Source organism: Diabrotica virgifera, chromosome 1 (genome assembly GCF_917563875.1).
Source record: "Diabrotica virgifera virgifera chromosome 1, PGI_DIABVI_V3a".
In the NCBI taxonomy this organism is placed as follows: Eukaryota; Metazoa; Arthropoda; class Insecta; order Coleoptera; family Chrysomelidae; genus Diabrotica; species Diabrotica virgifera.
In genome coordinates, this window is record NC_065443.1 from 60996846 (window position 1) to 61021786 (window position 24941).

Below are 24941 nucleotides of genomic sequence, written 5' to 3' on the forward strand. Positions count from 1 at the left end.
TGAAAAAATTCATTTTTATTAAACGTAAAACACCATTAGGGCCAAATAAAAATTATTTTTATAATTGTTTAATATGCTATTACATACTAACTAAAATAGAACAAACATTTTTTTGCTGAAATGTCATGTCTTTCCATTGCCTCTTTGCTGAAGAAGAGCTCGTTGAAGGAACAGGTTCTTCATCTAATACAGTTTCTTCAATATCCTTGTCATCGGTGTTATTTTTAAACATCTGAACGTCAAAAGCAACATCATTTTCGCCATCTAAATCTTCTCTTTCGGACTAGCTGTAATAATTAGAAAAACTACTTTTATCATTAAAATATAGAAAAATTAATAAAAAGTCAAACCAATAAATATTTAGTATTTTAATTTCCTGCTTTGAAAATTGAATGTGTGACGGCAACTCACTATCGTGATATTCAAATTTTACGGGACAAGATCTCTACAAACAAACCAATAATTTCTTAAATCTTGTTTATTATCTTGAAGTTGAAACTTTATCTATACCACAATCCCGTTACAATAACATAAACACTTATAAAAAACAAGATATCTTTTACTTACCTTTATTGGTTTTGTCGTCAAAATACACAGCCTTCTTTATAGGATATTCTATTGCAAACTAAGCGCGAATTCGTTAAACAATTTCAGTTACTCTGATAATACACGATAGACACAACATATTGATATCATCTTTCCTAGTAAAAATATGTTTATTTTGATATTGATACCCACATAAACATGAGCTCACGATCGTGTGAGCCGGTCACGAAAGGGTTAAGAGTAGGTACGTTTATGTTTTACATTTTTAATATTGTGTATATAAGTAGCATAATAACGTAATTACACACATGAACAATATTCCAGAATTGGTATGATCAATGCACAGCAATTTAATAGAATTGACACTAATAATTTAAACGCTAATAATAATTTTAATGTTCTATTAAAAATTTCCATGCTAAAGAAGTGTGACCCCCAAATAATTACTGTATTTTTATACAAGAATTCACAATTTTAATATACACCATACACATATGATAATACTGGGGGATTTTAACGCTCGAATAAGTAACCAAGTATAATACCCGAAATTAAGCAAAAACATAATGAAAATGTTAAAGACGAAAATGGAGAACTGATGATAAACTTCTGAACGAATAACGACCTTAGAATAAATAACACATTTTTTGACCACAAAGACCTACACAAATACACATTTGATAACACTGGTGCTCAAAGATCTATGATAGATTATGTTGTAACCAACAGAGATATACATCCATTAAAAATAATCGGCGTAAGATGCCTCAAATCAGCAGATGTAGGTAGCGACCATAGCCTAGTATTATATAAAATAGGAATCATCATGAAATACTTCACACCCAAGAGGGCAGCACCAACACGAACAAAAATCAAAGTCGAAGGACTACATACGGAATACACGGAATACTTATATAGAAAAAGAATATTAGAGAAGATTGCTGAGAATGGAATATTAGAAACCGATAACATCGAGGAAAGCTGGCAAAAACTCAAAGAAACATAATCAACGCTGCAATAGAATCACTTGGAGAGAGAAAAGTAACGAATACTAACATATTTAACAAGAAAACCCCGTTGTTCAGAAAGGAAGTAAAGATAAAATGTGAAGAAAGGAAGAAAGCCTTTTTACAATACAGAACAAAACAAACACAACAGGCATATACAACCACTACAAACGAATCAGAAACGAAGCGAATACTTTAGTGAGACAAATAAAAAGGGAACACTGGCTAAGTTTCTCAAAACAGATGGAACACGACTTCTACGGAACACAAAAAGTTTCCTTTTTGGGGCCATCCTTATCTTTAAAAAAGGAGACAAATCGGACCCGGAGAATTACAGCGGAGTTAACTTATTAAACACAACATTAAAATTAACATCCAAAGTGATAACAAACAAACTGAATAAACTTATTACATTAGCAGAACAACAAGGTTTTAGGTTGGGAAGATCACTGACGCCATATTTATAATGAGACAAGTTCAAGAGAAATCGTTAGAATAAAACAAGCCGACATATTTATGTTTAGTGGACCTTAAGAAAGCATTTGACAGGGTCAAATTAAAGGACGTTATCCATTTGTTATACTCAAGAGAGGTACCTCTAGTAATAATTAAAACGATCGAAAACATCTACCAGAACAACACAATAAAAGTAAAAGTAGAAGATGAACCTACTGACCTAATTGAAGCCGGCAGTGGGATAAGACAGGGGGATTCTTTGAGTCCTTTATTGTTCAACCTGATCATGGATGAAATAATAAAAAAGTAAGAACTAAAAAATGATACCAAATGAGAGAAAAACAACTTAAAATAATCTGCTATGAAGACGATGCCATACTAATCTCTCAAATTGATGATGATTTACAACGTATGCTGCACCAATTTAACATAACCGCCAGAAAATTAAACATGTTAATTTCACTAAAAAAGACAAAATGCATGGTTATGACAGCAAATCCAATGAGATGTAAATTGGAGCTGGAGGGTCAGATAATAGAAAAAGTGATGTAGTTTAAATATCGAGGCAGCACACTATCTAGCTACGGAAGGCTCGAAACAGAAGTGGAAGATCAAGTGAATCGAGCAAACAGAGCCGCAGGTTGCCTTAATGACACAATATGGAGAAATAAAAATATCGGCAAAGAAATGGAAGGCAGAATTTACAAAACAGTTATCAGACCAATAATGACATACGCGGCAGAAACATGACCCGACACGGAGAGAACAAAAATATAGCTCGAAACAGCGGAGATAAACACCCTCCGAAAAATCGATGGTAAGACTCTATGGGACAGAGCTAGAAGTACAGATATACGACGGAGATGCAAGGTGGACAACATTAATAACCGGGTAAGACACAGAAGAATATAATGGAATGACCACATAAGCCGAATGACAACAAATAGGGTAGTAAGGACGGCGAGAGACGGTTCCCCAACAGGAAGACGATCAGTGGGAAGACCACGAAAATGATGAAACGACAACTTACTAGAGGCACATTAAAGGAACAGACAGAGTCATGTCTATAAAAGAGAAGCAGAAAAAGAATACACTCCTATAGCTGGCGTACGGGTGGTCAAAAGTCACAAACTACACCGGTTCTGAATCAGCCCCAACCCTATTGAAACATAAAAAAATTCTGATCGGTGTAACTTTTCTACACACATACATATATACAAACATTTTTTCCTTTTTAAATAGAAATTGATTAAAATTTCTGAGCTCAGTAACTTTTGAATGGTATAAAAGATTTTCAAAATTAGACATGCGTTGGAAAGGTAACGATCAATACTATCAGAAAACGCAGAGATCGGACTTAAATTTTCGAAATTTTTGAGAGTTTTGGGAACGAGAACGAAAAACAGGCCTCAAATGGGGAGGGCCGTAAAACCCACACCCTTGGAACAAAATGGATGGTCATTTAGATGGACGAGTCTTCCTAAACTTTAAGATGGGATTTGGCTCATTTTTCAATGCAGTCAGGTTGGTAGAATCAAAAACTTCGCGTATATATTTAGACCCGGTACTTTATGTCTCCGTTAACAGCCGGTTAGTTAACCGGGGTTTAATCGGGACAGAAATATATTCATAACATAGACATAAACGCAATTATATTGATTATTATATTAATAAATAATTATAATAATAATTATAATTGCTTTTATTACCACGCAAGAGGCCCTATGAGGTACCTACTTTTCTGTCCCGATTAAACCCCGGTTAGCTAACCGAGGTTTAACCGGGACATAAAGTACCGGCCCTAAGTGTCGCATGTGGGAGTGGCGCCACTGGTGAGAATTACCGTTCTCTGGGATTTTAAAATGTCGAAGACATTAGATTTAAATTTTAAAATTTAAAACAAAAAATTTAACTCAGTAAACCTACGTGTCCATAACTAAAACTGCTCATTAATAAGAATAACTAAATAAGAAAAAAATCCAAAATAATATTTTCAATTAGTTTAGAAATGATACAAATAATAGAAATAAGTTCGTACTTCAGAACATTGTTTTCAACTCAGTCTTACGAAAAGGGGTAATAAACATACCATGCACTCTTTTTGATATTATTGAATAGTGATAGAAGACCAAATATCAAAGAAAGACTACTCTGAATCAGATATTCAAGATCGTAACCTTTCAAATCGTGAATTCAAAAAGCAGTAAAAGCAAGTGAACTTAATTTGATAAAATCAAATGTCTAATTGATATTAGAAATTTGATGATCAAAAAGATAGCAGGGTACTAAAAAAATAAACAATAACTTGCTGCGAACACTAGATATGAGGGCGGCCCGGTGCAAGAGAACGATGACAATAAGATACAAAAACAACAAAGAAAACACTGGTTAACACAATACTTGTTTCCTTAAATTTTTTTTCTCTTCTTGGGTATTTCTATGGGCCTGACTATGAAAAAAATTCGTTAAGATTTCTAACAGCTTTACTTTTTGAAATATACAGTTTTATAATTTTGACAAAATAAATGCAAAAAATTAATATATAAGTCAACAAAATCTTTATTGAACAGTATCAAATGATCTTTTATATGATTTTCTTGAATGAACAACTTCAGGTAGATTTCGTTTCAAATTCCAGCAGTAGTCTGCCATCATATGTTTTTTCACAGTGAAATAGTACAATAGAAGCCGATAGAAAGATGAAAAAAGGAACTCCAAAACGAGATGGTTGGATGAGGTGGAGGGTAGAGCATGACCTGAAAACTATAAAAATGTAAAACAATGAAGGAGAAGAGCACAAGAAAGGTCCGAATAGAGGTACGTATCCAGACAGGCAAAGACCCATTCACGAAGAAAGAAGAAGATATGAGATTAGAACATCAAAACGAACACAATATAAACAAATGATTGCATGACTTTAAATTTGCACTGAAAGAACCTTTAAAGAACATAATGAAGAAGTAAGTACTTAAATAAACACGAATAGATAAAGATGAAATCTTGCAACTTATTGTAGCGGTATTTTACTGTCATCATCATCAACCCATACGCGTCCACTGCTGGACATAGGTCTCCCTCAGCTCTTTCCATTTATTTCTATTTTGTGCGGCTTGCATCCAGTTACCAATAACATGCTTCAAATCATCGGCCCATCTGGTTAGTGGGCGTCCTCTGCTCCGTAGTGCTTCTTCTCGCGGCCCTATTCGCCACATTCTCGCGGCTTCTATTTTACTGTAATCACTTATAATTACAATAAAACTAGCGGTTCGTATTTATATAAGACTTTATTTATATAACTGTACACACGAATTTATTTTACAGACTAACTCTATTTACAAAATTCGTTCCTTATATATTGAATACAAAATACCAGACATTTTCTTGAACGTTCCAGAAAAACGAAACCGCCCATCACTAGTAATCCGTGGCCCTGACTGTCTAACATTCACGAGAAATTTCCTCACTCGTTCGGTGAGTCATTATTCCAGATGTTTCCTTACGTGACGAGCTGTCGAGACGGAACCTGTTATTTGCGGTCGGTAATTCGTCACACTGCTACCTTCTTAACACCTTAGTGTCCCGATCAGCAACTCTAGATGAAGGCCCAGGATGGCGAAATCTACAGGATTCTCTAGCTCTGCATACCCCCTCAAGAAGAAGTAACAATCTACTGTCTTTGAAGGGTACGACATCCTTGGGTTAATGCAACGCACAGTAATTCGTACGCTGGTTTCTCTAAAGATCACTTCAAGCATGCTTCTCACAATCTTCCAATCCAGATTTTCTACTGCATGGCCTATTTTTGGTAAAGCCAAATTTTTGATGTCATAATTACACATGATTCTCTTCAAATTTGTTAGAGCACGCTATATGTTCTCGTAGCTTGGCGTGTCCGTATAAGACTTCCTGGTTACCATATACATCAAAGATCGAGGACCATCTTCCACTCGCAGTACTCTTCCAATTTTAGGCTGCTGATTTCTTAACTCGTCCAGGCGGCCAAACTTTCTATTGAATACGTACGAGATTCCTTTAGTCATCTCGAGATCTTGGGCAACACAGTGGGCTAGAGAGATGTCTTCTGGAACACTAAACAGATCTTGCTAAACTTTAATCTTTAGCACTCTTTCTCTCTGCGTAATTTGACATAATTTCCTTAAAACTTGGTTGTGCGGCATCTTTCATCTCCTGTTGGAAGACTCGGGCTTCTTCTGTTTCATTTGAGCCAGCATATGGTGCAAGACGATTTATGTGAACAACTTTTGCCTGAGTCCTGATCCTATCGGCTGGCTCCATGTCTACTTGGCAATATCCACTTTTTAAATCGAGTGTGGAGAACCAACGAGAACCGGAGAGAGTATCCAATGTATCGTCTATTTTGGTCAAAGAATAACTATCTTTTTTTGTTACCGCATTGAGCTGGCGGTAGTCGATACAAAAACGCGTTGAACCATCTTTCTTCTTTACCAGAACTACTGGTGATGTCCATGGACTCTTCTATGGTTCAATTATCCCTTGTTTGTCCATATCCTTAATAATCTCTTCGGCTTCATCTCTTATCGCAAATGGAAGTAGTCTAGGCCGTTGTCTGATTGGCTGAGCGTTATTATGCTTGTTTTGCCTTTATCCTTCTTATCAATAGCAAAAACATCTTGATAGTCTATCAGCATCGACTTCACTTTTTCGATTCGTTCATGATCAAAATCTTGGCATCTTCCAATGACCATATCAACAAGCTCCTTTGGATACTTCGACTTCGATGATTTCTCATTGGTATTCGTAGAGCAAATCGAAGCCACGGGAACACACTCTCCGATCAAATTTCTTCTAGTTAACTTGATAGCAGTTTCCTTTAAATTCATAACTCTTACCGGGACGCCATCTCGACGCGAGATGGCCTTGACTGTCGAACATTTACGAAAAATCGTTTCCTCACTAGTTCGGTGAGTCATTGTTCCAGATGTCTCCTACATGACGGGCTGTCGAGACGGAACCCGTTATTTGCGGTCGCTAATTCGTCACATTATGAATAAAAGTAGAACATATTAGATGAATGTAAAATATGGCGAAAGAATAAAATTATAAAACAAAGTGCGAAGAAATTGGGGAGCTACCACAAAAACATGACAGCTTCAAAAGGTTAAAGACAAAAAAGATTAAAGAATTGGCATATCTACAAAAATGGTATCAACCCAATACATTATACGACGCGACATATTGAAAGATAAACTAATAATGTGGAAACCTATATTGAGGAGCTTTTTGTTGACTATAGATAAAGAAACCACCTTGAACGTACATACGGAGATAAAGGTCCCGATTGGCTTAGTCAGTAGTCGTAGATCAGTGGCATAGAATGTGGAAAGGGTCAACCATTCACTTTCCCCTGTCGTACGCCTCTGGTAGTAGCCAGAAACTTTTACTTAAGATAATGTATTAGGGTGTACAGTACCTACACTTTTTGGCAAGTATGATAAGGATATGTCAAATATTTTTAAAGTACTGGATGCAAATAATTTTTAAATCAAATATCCTGTAATTCAGTAAGGAGCCACATTTTATTTAAGTGCTTTGGTTAAATATTAACTGTTTGTATCCAGTACTCTAAAAGTATTTGACATATCTTTATCATACTTGGCAGAAAGTGTAGGTACTGTACTCCCTGCTAAATTATATTAAATAAACGTTTCTGGCTACTGCCAGAGGCGTAGGGATAGAGGTTTTTGATAAAACACCGGTTTTCGGTTATACCGTTTTTTTTTGCTTACGGTTTAACCTGGTGGTTATAACCGGCCAAAAAAACCGGTTTCCAGTTTTTTTAATCCAATAGGTTACAATGTTACATTTACAATGCACTTTAGTTTGCGATACTCCACTCAATGCACTTTAGTTTGCGATACTCCACTCGACTCGATACTCGATATCAATATGATCAAAATTAGTACTATCGAAAGAACATCAATATCAATATAAATAAAACACAATTTTTAATAAAATCATTTTATTCTATTAAATTATTATATTTATTTATTATTTTATTATTATTATATATTTATTGAGTATTATTAAATATAATATAGCGTAACCATTTCAACTTATAAAATCTCCCAGACTCTTTCAAATGGGATTTAAAAAAAAATAATATCAACATAAATATTTTACTTAAAAATAAATTGGAGAATGCAATATTTTATCTTTTATTTTTACTACCATCAAAAAATTTTTATCATGTATGCATTTCTTTTAACACGTTTGTATATTTGTATAATAGGTACATTTTAACTCATTTAATACTTCCTGTATGGGTGTATCGTTTTGAAAACGTAGGGAAATCCTTGGAGATTCGTATTCGTAATCGGTAATTCGGTATTCATAGTCAGAACATTATTTTTGGTAGTCAGAAAAAGTAATTCACCCACTTTCAATGTCAAGAGTCAAGTGTGAAAAATAGATGATGTTTGCGTCTACTTCAACCAGATCACTTCTTATTAAATTAATACGTAAATATTATGCGTAAAACCGAACAACCGGTTTTTACTTTAAAAAGAAAAAACCGGTTATAACCGGGACAAAAAAACAACCGGAAAAACCGGTTGTTGCGAAGTAAAAAAACCGGTTTTAAGTTAAAACCGATAGGTTTTTCCCATCCCTACAGAGGCGTACGACAGGGGAAAGTAAATGGTTGAGCCTTCCCACAGTCTATGCCACTGGCGAAATTACTATTTTAGACTATTTTTGCGTTCTCCAATACTTTCTATGTAAATAATATACTCTTGATTCCTAATGATAAAGTTATACACAATACACACGCACAATACATTAATCAAAATAGCTGTGCCGTTTCATTTTCAACTTTAAATATCTCGAAAACTAATGACTTGGTCGTTACGAACGAAAAGTATATTATTAATATAAAATTGAATAATCTAAATATTGCGCTAAAATAGCAATTCCGCCAGTGGCGTAGAATTTGGGAAGGGTCAACCATTCAATCCCTTGTCGTACGCCACTGTTGGTAGGCAAAAACGTTTGTTTATCATAATTTAATAAGGTGTACAGTAAATACCTGTATTTTCTGCCAAGTATAGGATAAGGATATGTCAAATAGTTTTAAGTACTGGGTAAAAAATAGTTATTAAGTTTTTAAATAAAACACCCTGTAACTCAGTAACGAGCCACATTTTATTTAAGGGATTTGGGTTAAAATCTTAATATTTTGATTTCCAGAATGTACAACTCGCAGATTGGACTTTCTTAAGGAATCATCCTGTATACTGATATCACGTTGCTGCTTGGAAATATTAAAAGGAGCTGAAAGGGTTAAGGCTAATGATAGAGATCGAAGATGACCTTATCCGTCCTTAAACCTAAAATTTAAAATTCCTATTAAATGGAATCGGAAAAAAGGAAATACAAAAGTATAGTCCACGTTTACTACAACAATTTTAATTTAAATTTAAAACGATGACATTAAACACTATCATTAATATTTTATTTGGTTTTTTCCTATTGTGTGACAAAGTTGATACAGCAATTATAAAACACTAATTAAAGTAATTAAAATCGACTTATAATTAATTTTTTTTTATTTGTTTTGTTTATATATAGGTATTTTCTACAATGGTTTTACAGTTGAGTAATATATGGTTCTTCCCCCATGGGTCAACATTTTAAATTGAAAGCATACGAAATAAGTCGGAAATTTACTAGTGACTACAGTGCTACTGCTCCGATCACGAATTATATTATAAAATTTGACGTTAAAGCAGCCTTACATCTAGGCTATGCAAGTCTCATGCTATATGCAAGTCATGCCACAGTATATAGAGGTTCCACAGTAAAATCACTCCTCTGTCGGCGCTTTGATCTCAAGAAGTAATACCGGCAGTACGCAATTGGTAGTTCACCAGTGGTGGATGCGGGTTTTCCCTGTTAAAAGCCATACGTTTCTATGCGAATAGCAATGCGAGAGTGGGGCAAAAGCGACTGCCAACATTGCGCGGTCGCCATGCGCGACTACAGATTTTACTTCCAATTTTTCGGAGAGTGGTTCTACTGTCAAGTGATGCAAGAAGGACTTGCGTGGCCTATTTTTGGACTATTTCTTGCCTAGCCTGACCTTTTTACATCAGAGCTATTTCTGTGCAATTTTAGATACCACTCAGTCTTGTACGATCATTCATATCGAGTACACGTATAATTACAGGTGCTTAAGTAGTGATTAAGACAAGTTTTTTGTGACAATTAATAATAAACTAATTTCATACCGGGCTAAATTAATAAAAAACCCAGTGTTGTGAAGTGTTTATTGTTTTTGTTTTGTGTTTTTATGGTGGGAGTTTACAATAATGGGTGAAAACTCTCCCCCTGATAAAGGGGGAACCCAAAGCATGGACCAGGAGGAAGAACGCGAAAAGACCAAAGATCCAGAAAAAGAAATCAAGCTGTTCAATCTACAAAAAGGGTATCTCTATACAGATAAGGTATATGTATTCATTGAGAAAATAAATGCGGAGCAGATTGGAAAAATTCACCCTGTGTAGGTAGGTCACCTTTTTCACAAAAAAATAGGAATTAAAAACTTTCTTAGCATTGACCGAGTATGAAAAAATAGGGTGAGAGTACAACTTAAAAGCCCCAAAGATGCAAATTATCTAGTTAAGAATGAGAATTTAAAAGAGGAACAACTAAAAGCATACATTCCAAATAACCTGCTACAAAGAAAAGCAATTATAAGAAACGTAGATACTGCTTTCAGTGAGGAATATATTTTCGAAAATATAATATCCAATATATCAGTAACACAAGTCACTCGACTCAAATGGAAAGTTGATATAAACGGAGAAAAAGCATATGTACCTAGGCAAATGGTATTACTTACTTTTGAAGGCAACATTTTACCTAGATATGTATATATAAACAGCGTGGCCTGTTCCGTAGAACCGTATGTGCATAGAGTTGTTCAATGCTTCCGGTTCTTGCATCATGGACACATTTTTCGTAATTGCAACAGTACAAAAACGAGATGTATTAACTTCTAACAAGAGAAAAACGATGATCATAAATGTAGAGACCCGCAAGACAGTTATTGTATACACTGTAAAAACTTTGAGCACAAATCCATATCCAAACAGTGTCCAAAATTTAAAGAACAATACGAAATTAAAAGACACATGGCAGAAAACAATTTAACTTTTTTGGAAGCAAAGGACAGTCTTAAAAGATCTTATACATCTGCTGTTACTACAACCAATAGGTTTGAAGCATTAGGTACGATAAATAATGAACGTTTTCCACCTCTTCCAAGGCAAAACAATGTCAAACATAATATTTCCAAACCATCCACATCCAGTATCCAACAACAAATACAAAAAGTAATACCAAGTCAACCTGAAACTTCTTCTCAATATAAAAAGAGGAAAGCCCAATCTCCTTTAGCTGAAGAAATGTTCCCTTTTCAGTTTGGACCAAAAAACCCTCTGCCACCAAATGTTTTACACAGTTCCGATTCTGATCCTAACACAGATGAATTTATTAATATGTTTTTCAATTTTTTAATAAGTGTACTCAAAGAGTTCGATTCTTTTAACGATTTAGAAAGATTAGATAGAGCATACATATATGATAAAATTATTAAATATAACAAATTTAAATAATGGCTAATAAAATAAAAAATAAGATAAAGATTTAACAATGGAATGCGCAATCGGCTGTAGCTAATAAATTGAGTTTAGTTAAATGTTTAAATGAAAATATCATTGATATTTCCTTAATTTCAGAGACATGGTTTAAGCCAAATAAACAATATAATTTCAAAGGCTATAAAATTATACGTAAAGATCGCCATGATGGTTATGCTGGTGTCGCAATCCTTGTCAGAAATGTATTTCGTTTTGAAGAAATTTCAATTACAAAAAATTTTAAAAACAATATTTTGATATGTGGAATACAGATATTGGACAACAGTGAAATAACACTAACATGTTTCTCGATATATTGCCCACCAGATATACGAACAACAGTTGCAGACTGGGATGCAATTCTTAACTGTACCAAGTCTAATAGCATTTTTGGAGGAGATTTCAATGCGCATAATCAAACATGGGGATCTTACAAAAATGACAGCAAAGGCACGCAAATAATAACCGCTTCAGACAACACAGAATTAGTACTTTTAAATACCGGAGCCCCACAAGGTTCACAAATAATGGGAATAATTCAGTCGTGGATTTAACTTTTGCAACTCCAGACATAGCAATTAATTGTGCAAGGGAAACTTTTCCTGATGTACTGGGCTCAGACCATTTTCCAATTATTATAGAAATTAATAAAGGAATGGAAAGTAGAGACATCATAATACAACCTAAAACAAAATGGAACCTAAATAAAGCAGATTGGAGCTTATATCAAGAAATTGCGGATACATACTTCTCACAACACATTAAAAATAACAACAACGTAGAACATAAGTACAACTTATTAGTTGAAGGGATAAATAAGGCAGCCAATGCCTCCATACCCTTCTACCAACCTTTTAAAATGAGCAAAAAAACCACTCTTCCACCATGGTGGGATCAAAGCTGCGAAGATGCTATTAAAAAAAGAAAACAAATGCTCAAAACATATAAGCAACAAAGCACCATGGAAAACTATATGAAATGTAAAAACAAAAATTCAAAAACCAAGAAGTTTTTAAAATATAAAGCCAAATTATATTGGCAGCACTGGTGTGAAAACTTAAATAAAAATACACCATTGACAAATATATGGACACAGGCCAGAAAAATGAATAGAAGATCTGGGGAAGTTAATACATCGGGGAATTATGAATGGCAAGAACAATTTCCAGATAAAGTTTCGCCAGCTAATGCTTTGAATGATACATCACACATTTTTACAAAACAAAAACAAAATAATACTAATCATAAAATCTTCTGTGAACCTATCAGTGTGCCAGAATTAAACTACAACATACAAAATAGAAAGAATACATCACCTGGTTATGATGATATTAGATATCCTATGATATACCAACTACCAAACAATGCCAAGATGTTCCTAATCAAAATCCTAAATGACATCTGGATTAATGGGGAATGTATAGAAGAATGGAAAAAGACTATTCTAATACCCATACACAAACCAAACAAAAACCCCCACTTATGCGATTCATATAGACCTATTGCACTTATGCCATGTATACTCAAGATTTTTGAAAGAATAATTAAAAACCGACTGGAATGGTGGTTAAATACAACTGGCTCTCTGCCAACCACACAATACGGTTTTAAAAAAGGGTTTGGCACCATTGATGCGGTGCCACACTTGTTACAGACATACAAATATGTTTAACTGAAAATGATTACAAGGGCACGATGTTTCTAGATGTTAAAGGTGCGTATGACAATGTCAACTGGTTCATTCTACGGGAAAAAAATGATACAATTACAAATACCTCAAGAAGTTGCTAACACCATATGCAAATTGTATATAAACAGGCAAGTAGGACTCAGAGGATGTGTAGGCTGTCAAGTGAAATACCAAACTGCAAATTTAGGGTTGCCACAAGGATCTGTTCTTGCACCACTACTCTTCAATATATATACCACTAATTTACACTCCTCCATATCTACAGCAACTATGATACAATATGCCGATGATTTTGTTGTTTATACACGTAGCAAACACCTCGATGAATGCATCAATCGTTTAAACTCTAGCATAGAACTCTTTTTAAGATCCATAAATGATTTAGGACTACAAATCTCCGCTGAAAAATCCAAAGTCGTTATCTTCACCAGGCATAATGTGAAACCAACGCAGAAAATTAAAATAAATAAAATAGAATTTCCAGTGGATACCAATGCCAAATACTTAGGAGTTATATTAGACAGAAAACTGACCTGGAAACCACACATTGAACAAATAGAGATAAAATGTAACAAAGGACTAAACTTCCTAAAATCCATCATGCGAACTTGGTGGGGAGCAGAACCTCAAACAGCCCTAATTTTCTATAGAGCTTACATAAGATCAATAATTGATTATGGTTGTACACTTTATGGAACGGCCAATAAAACCAATCTACGTAAGCTGGACATAATACAAAACAAAGCACTTAGAATGTGTCTGGGATGGGAGCAATGAAATCTACACCAGTTGAACCATTAAGAGCTGAAGCAATCGAACCTCCATTAGAACTGAGAAGATAATTTTTAGCTGAAAAAATGATTATTAAATCACTAAAGAAAAATTCACCATTCATTAGTAGCATATACCTACAAGTTAAACGAATACGACTTAACTAAGCCTTTTTGGATGCATAAGAACTCTCCTCCTATTTGTGAAGCATTAAGAAACGTGACCCTACAACCACAAACAAAGGTAGAGATCGATTACTTTGTTCACTTTGTTGTATGTGATGTGAATATACTCCATTACTCTGAATTAGCATCATCTAATAACATAGTTATTAATCAAATTTTAGACCAACATCCAAACTATGTCACAATATACACTGATGGATCAAAAAACACTGACGGCACAGGTTGTGCCTTCGTAATACCTAAACGTATACAAAAACACTATAAGCTATATAAAAATACATCTATCTACACAGCCGAGGCAATAGCAATTCTAAAAGCACTAGAATATGTACAACAGGAAGAGGAACAGAATGCCATTATCTTCTCCGATTCACTTTCAGTTCTTAAAATTCTAAAATCCAACTCAAACACAACAAATGATATTATCTTTAACATTCAAACAATTATGAAAAAATTACAAGATCAAAATAAATTTATAAAATTCTTCTGGGTTAAAGCACACGTAGGAATAACAAACAATGAAATTGCAACAAAATTGCCAAAGAAAGCATAGAAATGGGGGAACAGATAAATTGCCAATTAACTACGGATGAACAAATAAACATATCAAAACATAAAATGATGAGAAAATGGTCCTACTTGTGTCAAGAATACACCTTTACAAAGCCAACACGTTACACCAGAATAGAAACCAAATTGAGGAAAAAACCTTGGTACAATAAGTTCGATTACAATTGCAAAAGCATAACCACTATTAGTAGAATGAAGTTTGGTCATGCACGTTATCCAGCACACTTACATAAAATCAAAATACTTGAGAGTGATCTTTGTGAAGTTTGTAATAAAATCGGTGACCTGGACCACATATTTTTTGATTGCCAAAAATATAGGGCTCAATCCAATGAGCTGCTCAGAAAACTTCTACAATTGAACATTGAAAGCCCATATAACATAATGTATCTTCTTGCTTTAAACAAAAAAGAAATTTACGATTGTCTGTTATATTTCGTCAGAATAACAAAAATACAAATTTAATAGTACCTTTTGCTGCTACCTTATGTCTTTCCTTAATGTATATATACCTTATCTATCCGAGGCCTACCTTTGATCGTTTATAAAATGCCCTGATCGGCCCCTGGGCGAAAAGAGTGTAATCCTTGTGTCAAATCCTTGCCCTCTCTTTTACAGAATTTGTATCTGGCTGTGTGGATTTTACCTTAAAGCCAAAAAAAAAAAAATAGATACCACTCTCATTGTTGCAAACAGAAGAAATTTATCAAAACTTTAGATATTTTACTTGAAAATTTCAGTCCATCATTAGATATATTCAAATATAAATCACAAATTATTAGCTCTAATAAATAACACTTAAACTTGAACAATATGGTTAAGTTTTATTCTAAACTATAAATTTTGTTATGTATATTGGCTTTGAATTGGTTATGAATTCTGACAACAACTTGCATCAAAATAGCGTGAAAAATAGAACACGTTTTAATTTTTCGTCTAGCACAGGAATTGCATGAATCTGCGTGGGCATGCGCAGTTGCATAATCTGTCTTGCATGGCTCTTGCATAGCATGAAAATAGCATAATGTAATACCGTCTTTATCAAATAAACAGAAATTTATTTTTTCTATGGTTGCTATACAATGTGCAACTTCTCTCACGACTTACATACATTCAAAACGAACAATTACTAATGCAGTGAGAAAAGTCGGCCATTGCAGTGAGAAATATTTTCTCCTACGGTTTTCCGTATATGATCGCCGTTTCCATTTTAACATGCACAATACAAACACAATTAATGTTGTCAAATAAAATGTGCTGAAGCAAAACTTACCACTCCTTACCAGGAATTAGAATTTTAAATAAATAACGTAAGTATATAAGTTTTATGAATATTAAATACATGTATATGTATTTTATTTCAATTTATGCATATAATATACCTAAAAGCACCTAAATTATTTAATTTTGAAGTTTGAACACTTGACAAAACCGCATCCATAGAAAAAGTACAGTGTACAACACATGAGAAAATGGCATAATTCTCCCTCGCTTGATTTGCGGCACTCGCCTCTTGCCTCGGATCGTGCCAACAAACTTCTGCGATCGTGAGAAATATGTCTTTTTTCTCATAGGCGTAACCAGGGGGGGTTATGGGGGTTATAACACCCTTCATTGGGATGTACTTTCGGCTCTATACTCTTAACACCATAGCCCTCAGAGACCTTCCAGTAGTTGTAACCCCCCCCCCTTAGGATCATCCTGGTTACGCCTATGTTTTCACACTTGTTGTACAATATACTATTTTTTTAATTCAAAGTACCTACTCGATTAGATTTAAAACGAGCTCTGGTCATAGATATAATAACTAGTAGATTAGGCAAGGTATAGGACGCTCTGTGCATCGAGGTGTAACTCCAATATTAAGGATTGAGTGGTATAGCCATCTTTGTCTGTCACATGCGCGGGATCGCTTGGTTAAGAGATAAATAGACCACCGATCGACTGCTTCCGCGTTACGCTGTTTTACTCAGTATGCCTTGTCTACCCTTAATATGTCTATGGTTCTTATGGTTGTGAGGTAAGAGAATTTCCAGGCATAATAAAAAAAATTCTTCATATTCCAGGCATAATAAAAACTTAAAAAAAACCATTCCTTAACTGTGTGAATGACGGTAACTTTATATGTAAATTAATGGCAAAATAAAATACATTTACCATAAAATTCCAAACTCCAATATAAAATTAGTTGTGAAAACAACTATTTGTGTAATATGAATTACTTCTAAATGCAAAAAACAGGATAAAATAATTACACTTTTATAAAAAAGATCTTTATCTACTCTATGTCATATTATGTATAAGTTTTTAGTTTGTGAAAACTGTCATTATAGATAGCAGTGCGTGAAGGGTTTAAAGTGTGCGTGAAGTAACAACGTATTTTAAATGGGATTTAATTTTTCGCACACTTTCAATGGGTTTTTTGGCACACTTTCATATAATCAAATATCCTTAACTTTCGCGTTGTCATGGTGATGACAATATGAGCAATGACTTACAACAAAATTTTTGACAGTTTTGTGGTTTGAAAGTAGTTAGGATTTCTAATGGCAAAGTTCTAAAAATTGAAGAATAGAAATGAATTCCAGTGACGAAGAGTTATAGTTTTTTTATTTGTTTATCGTAGATAAAATATTGTATGAAACTGTGCGTGAAGTACTTTTTGCGAACTTACGCGATGTATAGCACTCGTTCCGTTGTCGCTCGTGCTCTAAAAATCGCGTTCGTTCGCAAAAAGCATACTTCACGAACTGTTTCATAAATAACTATTTTATAATACCACGTTTTTATTATTTTTAGTACACAATATAAAATTATAATATTTTGTTATTTAAATTTCTAAGTTGTGAAAGAATTTTATAATTGATGTTAAACTCATATAAATCAAAGAAAATGTTTTACACACAATTTTAAGGAAAACATTTTTAATTTTAATGAAATATTTATTTTGAAAATATTTTATGTAAACAAACTAGCGATGAAATTTTAAATATACAGTAGCTACAAATGAATAGAAAAATTTGCATGACATATTGAGTAAACGAGTAGCGCCATCTTTTGAGAAAAGTGAGAACTAATTTTACCATATAAAATTTAAAATGGCTTAAAATTCCAAATCAAACTTAATGCACCAATGTAAAAGCTGTTGAATATTGCATATCATGGAGTTATGAGCTATTTTGAAAATTTCAGATATCTAGCTAGTCGGGAAGTATGTACCTATAGTCTAAGAGCTAGTGAACCCTCCGACTAACGGTCGTCCTGTAGGGCTAGAAATTTGTCTAGTGATAATTCATAGTACACCAATGCTAAAAACCATGACCTGGCAGACATCAGCGGTGCACGTGTATCTACCAGGTGAATCGAAAAGTGCAAATTTAGGGGGTAAAATAAACTTTCTCCTGTAAAGTTTAAATTTAAGTATGTGTTTGAGTAAGTCATTTAGAAGAAATGTGTACAATAACAGGCGATTCTGAAGAGCATAAGACCTTGCCAGGCGAGAGGAAAGATTAGGGGTTTTTCTTAAAATTATTCTTTTTGCATCGAACCAATTTTTTTTAGGTTTTTGAATCATTCCAAACAGAAAAGGTCTTTAGTGATTTTTCTCTTAAGTTAATAGTTTTTGTTATATAAGCGATTGAAAATTTCGAAAATTGCGAAATCGGCCATTTTTAACCCTAAATCGGACATTTATCTAAAAATTTCAATGTTGCCAAGGTACGTAGATATTCTTTAAACATTGATTGATGAAATTCCGAAAAGTTTTTTGCAATAAAATATCGAAAACCCCTTTGTTTTTTTAATTGCTAATCAAGCGGGCGCGACACTGTAGTATAAGTGAGGACGTTTGAGTTTGCATAAATTCATTATCTCGAGAATGGGCAAATTTCAAGAGAAATCCTCAGACAGGTCGATTTTTATTTTTGAATTAGGACTTTTTGGCATATATAATACTAGTGACGTCATCCATCTGGGCGTGATGACGTAATCGATGATTTTTTTAAATAAGAGTAGGGGCTGTGATTCTAAAAAAGATAGCTTAAGGCCTTTATTTTGAATATGCAGAATTTGAAACTCTTCATTGAAAGAATGATTATGATCTAGAAGGTGAAGTGCGTATGTAGAAGTGTCTGTTTTTCTATTGTTGAATGCCCTTTTGTGTTCTGCTATCCGTTTGTCAAAAGTTCTGCCAGTTTGACCGATGTACGTTTTCGGACAGTCACCACAAGTTAGTTTGTACACACCACTTTGTAGTTGCTTCCTCTTTCGGCTTTTATTGTTCTTAATATATTTGCTTAAGTTGTTGTTAGTTCTGAAAGCTGGTGGTATTCCTTTCTTTTTTATGTATCTGGCTATTTTTGTTGTTATCTTGCCAGTATATGTGAGAGAGCAGAAGGTACTGGGTTCTTTCTGTGGTGGTGGATACACTAATTTCAGGGCTTTCTTATGGAGTTTTTGGTTTAAAATTTTGTTAACTGTTTGTTCGTTCTAGCCGTTGTTTACTGCTATTTGTTTAATGATGTTTAGTTCTATCTCGAAGTTATTTTCTGTCATGGGAATTTCTGTCAGTCTATGTATCATGCATTTGTAGGCTACTAATTTGTGTTGTGTAGGGTGGGATGATGAATTGTGTATAGTTGTGTCAGTATGGGTAGGTTTATGATATACGGAGAACTCATGTTTGTTGTGTAGTCTGGAAATCGTTACATCTAGAAAGTTTATGGAGTTATTCTGTTCTGTTTCTATTGTAAACTCAATATTATTATGAAGTGAATTAATATATGATAGAAATTGGTCAAGTTGTCTGTTAGTTCCTGTAAAGCATACTAGTATATCATCACAACAAACATGAGTTCTCCGTATATCATAAACCTACCCATACTGACACATTTTCCGCCACATTTTCAGTACATTATTTTTATCTTACAATTTACCTTTTCTAGTCATCATCATTATCTACTTTGAGCTACTGTTCTTCAACAGGCATGCAAACGAGCCGTATCCATCCTTGAGTGTCAAGTTGTTCTCTTGCATCTCTTGCTAGCCAGCTCTATTCAGTTTGCCTCTGTCTCTTCATACTTCTACTTCTATCCCTTTTAATTCCCCTTTCCTCAATTTTATCATCATTATCATTATTTATATATATCCAGTTATTTTCTTTTTCCTTACTTCTGTTGGAGTTTATCTTTCTCTTTACTTTCACTCCACCAGAAGTTCGTCTTTTTGTTTCTAGGCAACAAAAAGACTGACGAGATCAATAAGGGCTTGGTGCAACAACCGGTAAAAGACCATTTTTTGTCTAAATTGAGTTTATGGCATTTCTTGCCTTCAAAAATACCTCCGCACAGTTTGGAGCAAAAACCGTACACGTATTGTGTAAGAGATTCAATGTAGAACAACGTGGACGGTTATTACACTAAATTGTTAATAACATAGTCCTTAGGATCGATGGTATTGAGAGCAAGTGATGCACATTATCGAGGATTGGATTTGCTCCCAAGACCTTCAAAATTATCATTTATCCGAGCCAGGTGACAATTTCCTACCGTGTGACCGAGATTTTGCACAAAATGGAAAAAAGAAGCATAAGAAAGAGATTTTGTCTTTACCCGAAGAATGGTAATTTGTAGTCTCCTTTGATAGGTTTGTACTGCTTTAAAAATCTTCGTAAATTGAAAAGTATCATGGATTCGTTAACATAAATCTCACGAGTTTCTTTATAATTTCTTTGAAACATTTTCGTTGCGCTTGTTTTTCGTTGGCCTAATTTTGTACATTTTGCCTGTAATGTGTGTTAATTAATATTAATGTTAGTATTTTCATTTTATATGAAGATTTCAATATGGCATCGAACCTGTCTCTGCTCATTGCAGCTGGAACAATTGCCATTTTTAAGATACCAGTACACTTTAGAAGACCAAAAATAAGCATTTTTTAAAGATTTTTTTTTCTCAGAACCTTTATTAAAAATGAACATAAAACTTTTCACGTATTAATATTTCACTCTTAGAGAAAACAAAAAATATATCTTTTTCCATTTATGCACGTACACTAATATTGTAGAGAGCGCCAAAGTCGAGGCCTCGAAAAAAAGTAGTTCCGATTTCCGGACAGTTAATCTCAGGATTGGGATCTCTGAAACAAAAAAAATCGTACGGCATTTGAAAAAGGAAGGTTCCTTACGTAACAATTTACCAACAATAGTGAAAAACTCCGCAAAAAAAGATTTTTCGGAAATTTAAAAAAATTTTGTGAAAAAATCGCCCGTTTTTCTTCAGTTTTTCATGGTTAAAAAAATATTTATTTTTTATTTTTTTGTCAAATTGTGGTAACTTGTCACGTAATAAACTTCCTTTTTCAAAGGCAGTACGATTTTTTTGTTTCAGATATCCCAATCCTGAGATTAACTTGGCTCACCTGAGATTAAATGTCTGCCATCATTTTTCGAGGCCTCGACTTTTGGCCCTCTACAATATTAGTGTACGTGCATAAATAAAAAAAGATATATTTTTTGTACTTTCTAAGAGTTACATATTAATATGTAAAAAGCTTTATGTTCAGTTTTAATAAAGGTTCTGAAAAAAAAAATTCTTGAAAAAAATGATTATTTTTGGTCTTCTAAAGTGTACTAGTACCTTAGGTCATCCCTGTTAAAACAATAATGCCTCCAATTTGTTAACTTGTTATACCCCATGAACATATTTACTCTCAAAAATTCTATCAACTAATCTTTTAAGTTTAGAAACTTATTCCTTTGGACGGCGTATAAGTTCCTCTGGTAAACTATATCATCAATTTATGAAACCAAATTAATTTAGCAAACAACAAAATTATTATTCTCTACTGCAAGTGTTGAGTACTTACATGCATTTTGGAGCTACTACAATTTCTCTTTTACTCGTTTTCTATCTACAACTCTGTCTCTTTATGCTGACATGTCATTGATGCACTTTAAACTGCATTGAATAATGTGTAAAATACATAATCTTATTGAATCCATTACATTAAAACGCAAATAACTTGAAAACTACATACTTACTCTCTATGCTATAGCATTGAGACAAAGGATGATATTTACGTAAAAAGTAACGAAGTATCAAAAAAACATGCTGAAATGATTATTACGACAGAGGCGTAGATTGTAAGGGGGAAAAGGGGCGAAAAGGAAGTATAGATATTGTTCAAGCAATCTATATAGTGTAATAGGTAAGATTTGTAGCTTTCTTTGGGTTGTTCTTCTTTAATATTAGGCCGGCAGCTGGTGTTTTCTGGTAATTAAATATGTAGTTAAAAATATTTATTTATACTTAGGTAAATACCGTTAAAGCAGGACATAATATTGTATGTGTTAAAATTAATTTTATCAATTTTTTAATAACATTTAACCTCACAGGGTGTGTAGGACGCTTCACCTGTGGTAAAAGGACCTGGTGAATATCTCCTGTCCTTCACACAAGAGGGGAACCAGCTTCTATAGTGGTTGATATAATTAGACTCTGATATTCTTTGTTGAGTCGAAGCAAGGTGTAAATCGGTGTTGAAATGATTAAAATACGTGTGGGATAATTAGTTTATTTAACACAAACACTAATATTTACAAGTATCGTACAAAATAATCATTATTGTGTTTACTACAACAAAAAACATACATAAATTTGCTATGTACAATTGACAGTAAAGTGAACCGCGATTTAAGAGTGAAACATGTGATTAATAACGAGTGAGAGAAGATTCGCGTGAAAACCGTGTAATGTGATAGGAAAATGCGAGACGTGAATACTTTCAGAGTTGAGCGAGAGACGCGACCGATTAGTTCGGTGGTTGACGAATAATAAGTAATAAGTGATTGAGAGACGAGAGACTAAAAACGACTAAAAATAAGGATTCCTTTTTCCTTCGGGTTCAAAAGCGAAAAGAAGGGGAACTCATTTATCAAAGTCCTAAGCGTGTCTAATTTACGTTTTCAGAAGGAAACAGAAGCTTTAATTTTGTCCGGCAGGGACAAAGCTCCCTATTGATTTTAGGAAACATAAATCTGAAAGGGGAGACAGTTTAAATCACACAGTGTTAAGTTGGAGATATAAAGATTGTTCTCAATTTCGACCGAGCCTCTGGGAAACAGGATGTGTCTTAAACTTGAGTATTTTCATAAAGCAAGGGTCTTTGTATCGCAGACCACCCTCCAGAAGCAATGTTTTCTCGGAATTGGTTGATTTTGGAAGCTACAAAGGGCAGATGTGTTCGTTTGAAATTATCAATGATTCGACGAATTTTATTAAGATTCTTATATAAGTAGAAATGATAATTAGCTTTATGTTAGAAAATCTAACACAGGGACCTCCCTCTTACCGCATGCTTGCATTAATAACTGATGTAGAATAGCTTTTATAATTGATCTTGTTATTGTTAGAATTACTGATACTAAAAGAACTTTATAAAAACACAGTTAGATCTAAAATTACTTTAGGTATACAGTTCAAAACTTTTAAAATTCAGCACAAAATGCAAGCATGTCCCCGCTCTTTTTTTATTAAAAATACAAAATCTAAAAATATTTTTTTAACCGAGTCTTTTCATTAGTACACTTATGCTTGGAAAATGAATTGCACAACACAACAATTAAAATACTGATACACTGAACTCATTTTCTCCTTCTTCCGTATTTTCTTCGTCACTATCATCGCCCAATTCAATAATAAATTTATTTCCACCATTAATCTGGAAATGCCCAATCTTCTTATAATATTCTTCCACTTTGATCACTTTGGCGATTCTTTTCTGCCAGTCTACTTTGGTAATATTGGCTACTTCTTTTTTAATTATCTCAATTACCTTTTTGTCAAATTTAGGAAATTTATTTGAACGCCTTATACTTGGTCTTAATTGTCCCCAAATTAACTCAATAGGATTGAAAACACAAAAGTAGGGGGGAAGTCTCAATATAGTGTGTCCATGCTTTTCGGCAATACTCTCTAGAGCGTATAATTTTCTAAATTGCTTCGTGTGTAGAACTTCAATAAGTTGTTTTTTTGTGTAAAAATCTTCGAAATACAAATCATTTTCCATTAAAAAATTTTGCAGGTCAGCTTTCTTTGAAGATGTATTTGGTATTTTAGTGAGCTGTCAGGAATGATAGGAAGCGTTGTCAAGCACTATTACGCTGTTTTTCTCCAAGTTTGGGATCAGCGAGTTTTCAAACCAATCTTCAAAAATGTCAGCTTCCATGTTCTTGTGGTAGTCAACGTTACAATCTTCCATTTTCTTCCCACATAATTTTAAAGCATTCGGAACCCATCCCTCACTTCCTCCGCAATGTACAATAATTAGTCGCAAGCCTTTATTTGCAGGCATTTCTGGTATGCACATGCTTGAACCATCTGTCCATCCTTTCTTTACTGTATCGTTGGTATCATACCAAGTTTCATCTAAATAATAAATTCTCCTATTTTCTTGCCTATATTTAGTAATTTCTTCTAGGTTCATATTAGGTCTGTTGACTATTCTTTGGCTTTCCATAATTGCTTGACGTTTATTTATTTTTTTGAACTTAAAGCCCATCTTTTTAAACCAATTTTGAAGAGTTTTCTCACAGCAGTTCATATTTCGACCGGTTGTTTCCAATTTCTTTCTTATTATTTCTATTGTAGGTATTTCATTGCTTTTGTAGGAGTCGTATATTGTGGTTTTCAATAGTTTTACAAGTGAAGGATTTAAAGGTCTTGAAAATTTGTAGTCACATCGTTTCCTGCGATGATAGGGTTCATTTTTAACTATTTTGTATACAGTAGAAAGTGGAATTTCTGTTAAACCAGAGGTGGCTTGTGCCAATAGTGTTTCATCGAAGCCGAATTTCGTACGTAGATTTTTGTATACATTCAAACATACTTGCTGTGTTTCTGCATTTAAATGCATTCGAATCTTCTTTACGAGCTCTTTTTTTTAGTAATTAAGTACATTCACACTAGCACTGGCAATTCCTACAATATCAGCGTTATCGTACGCGATATTTACATTATCCCACGGGCGCCACATCACT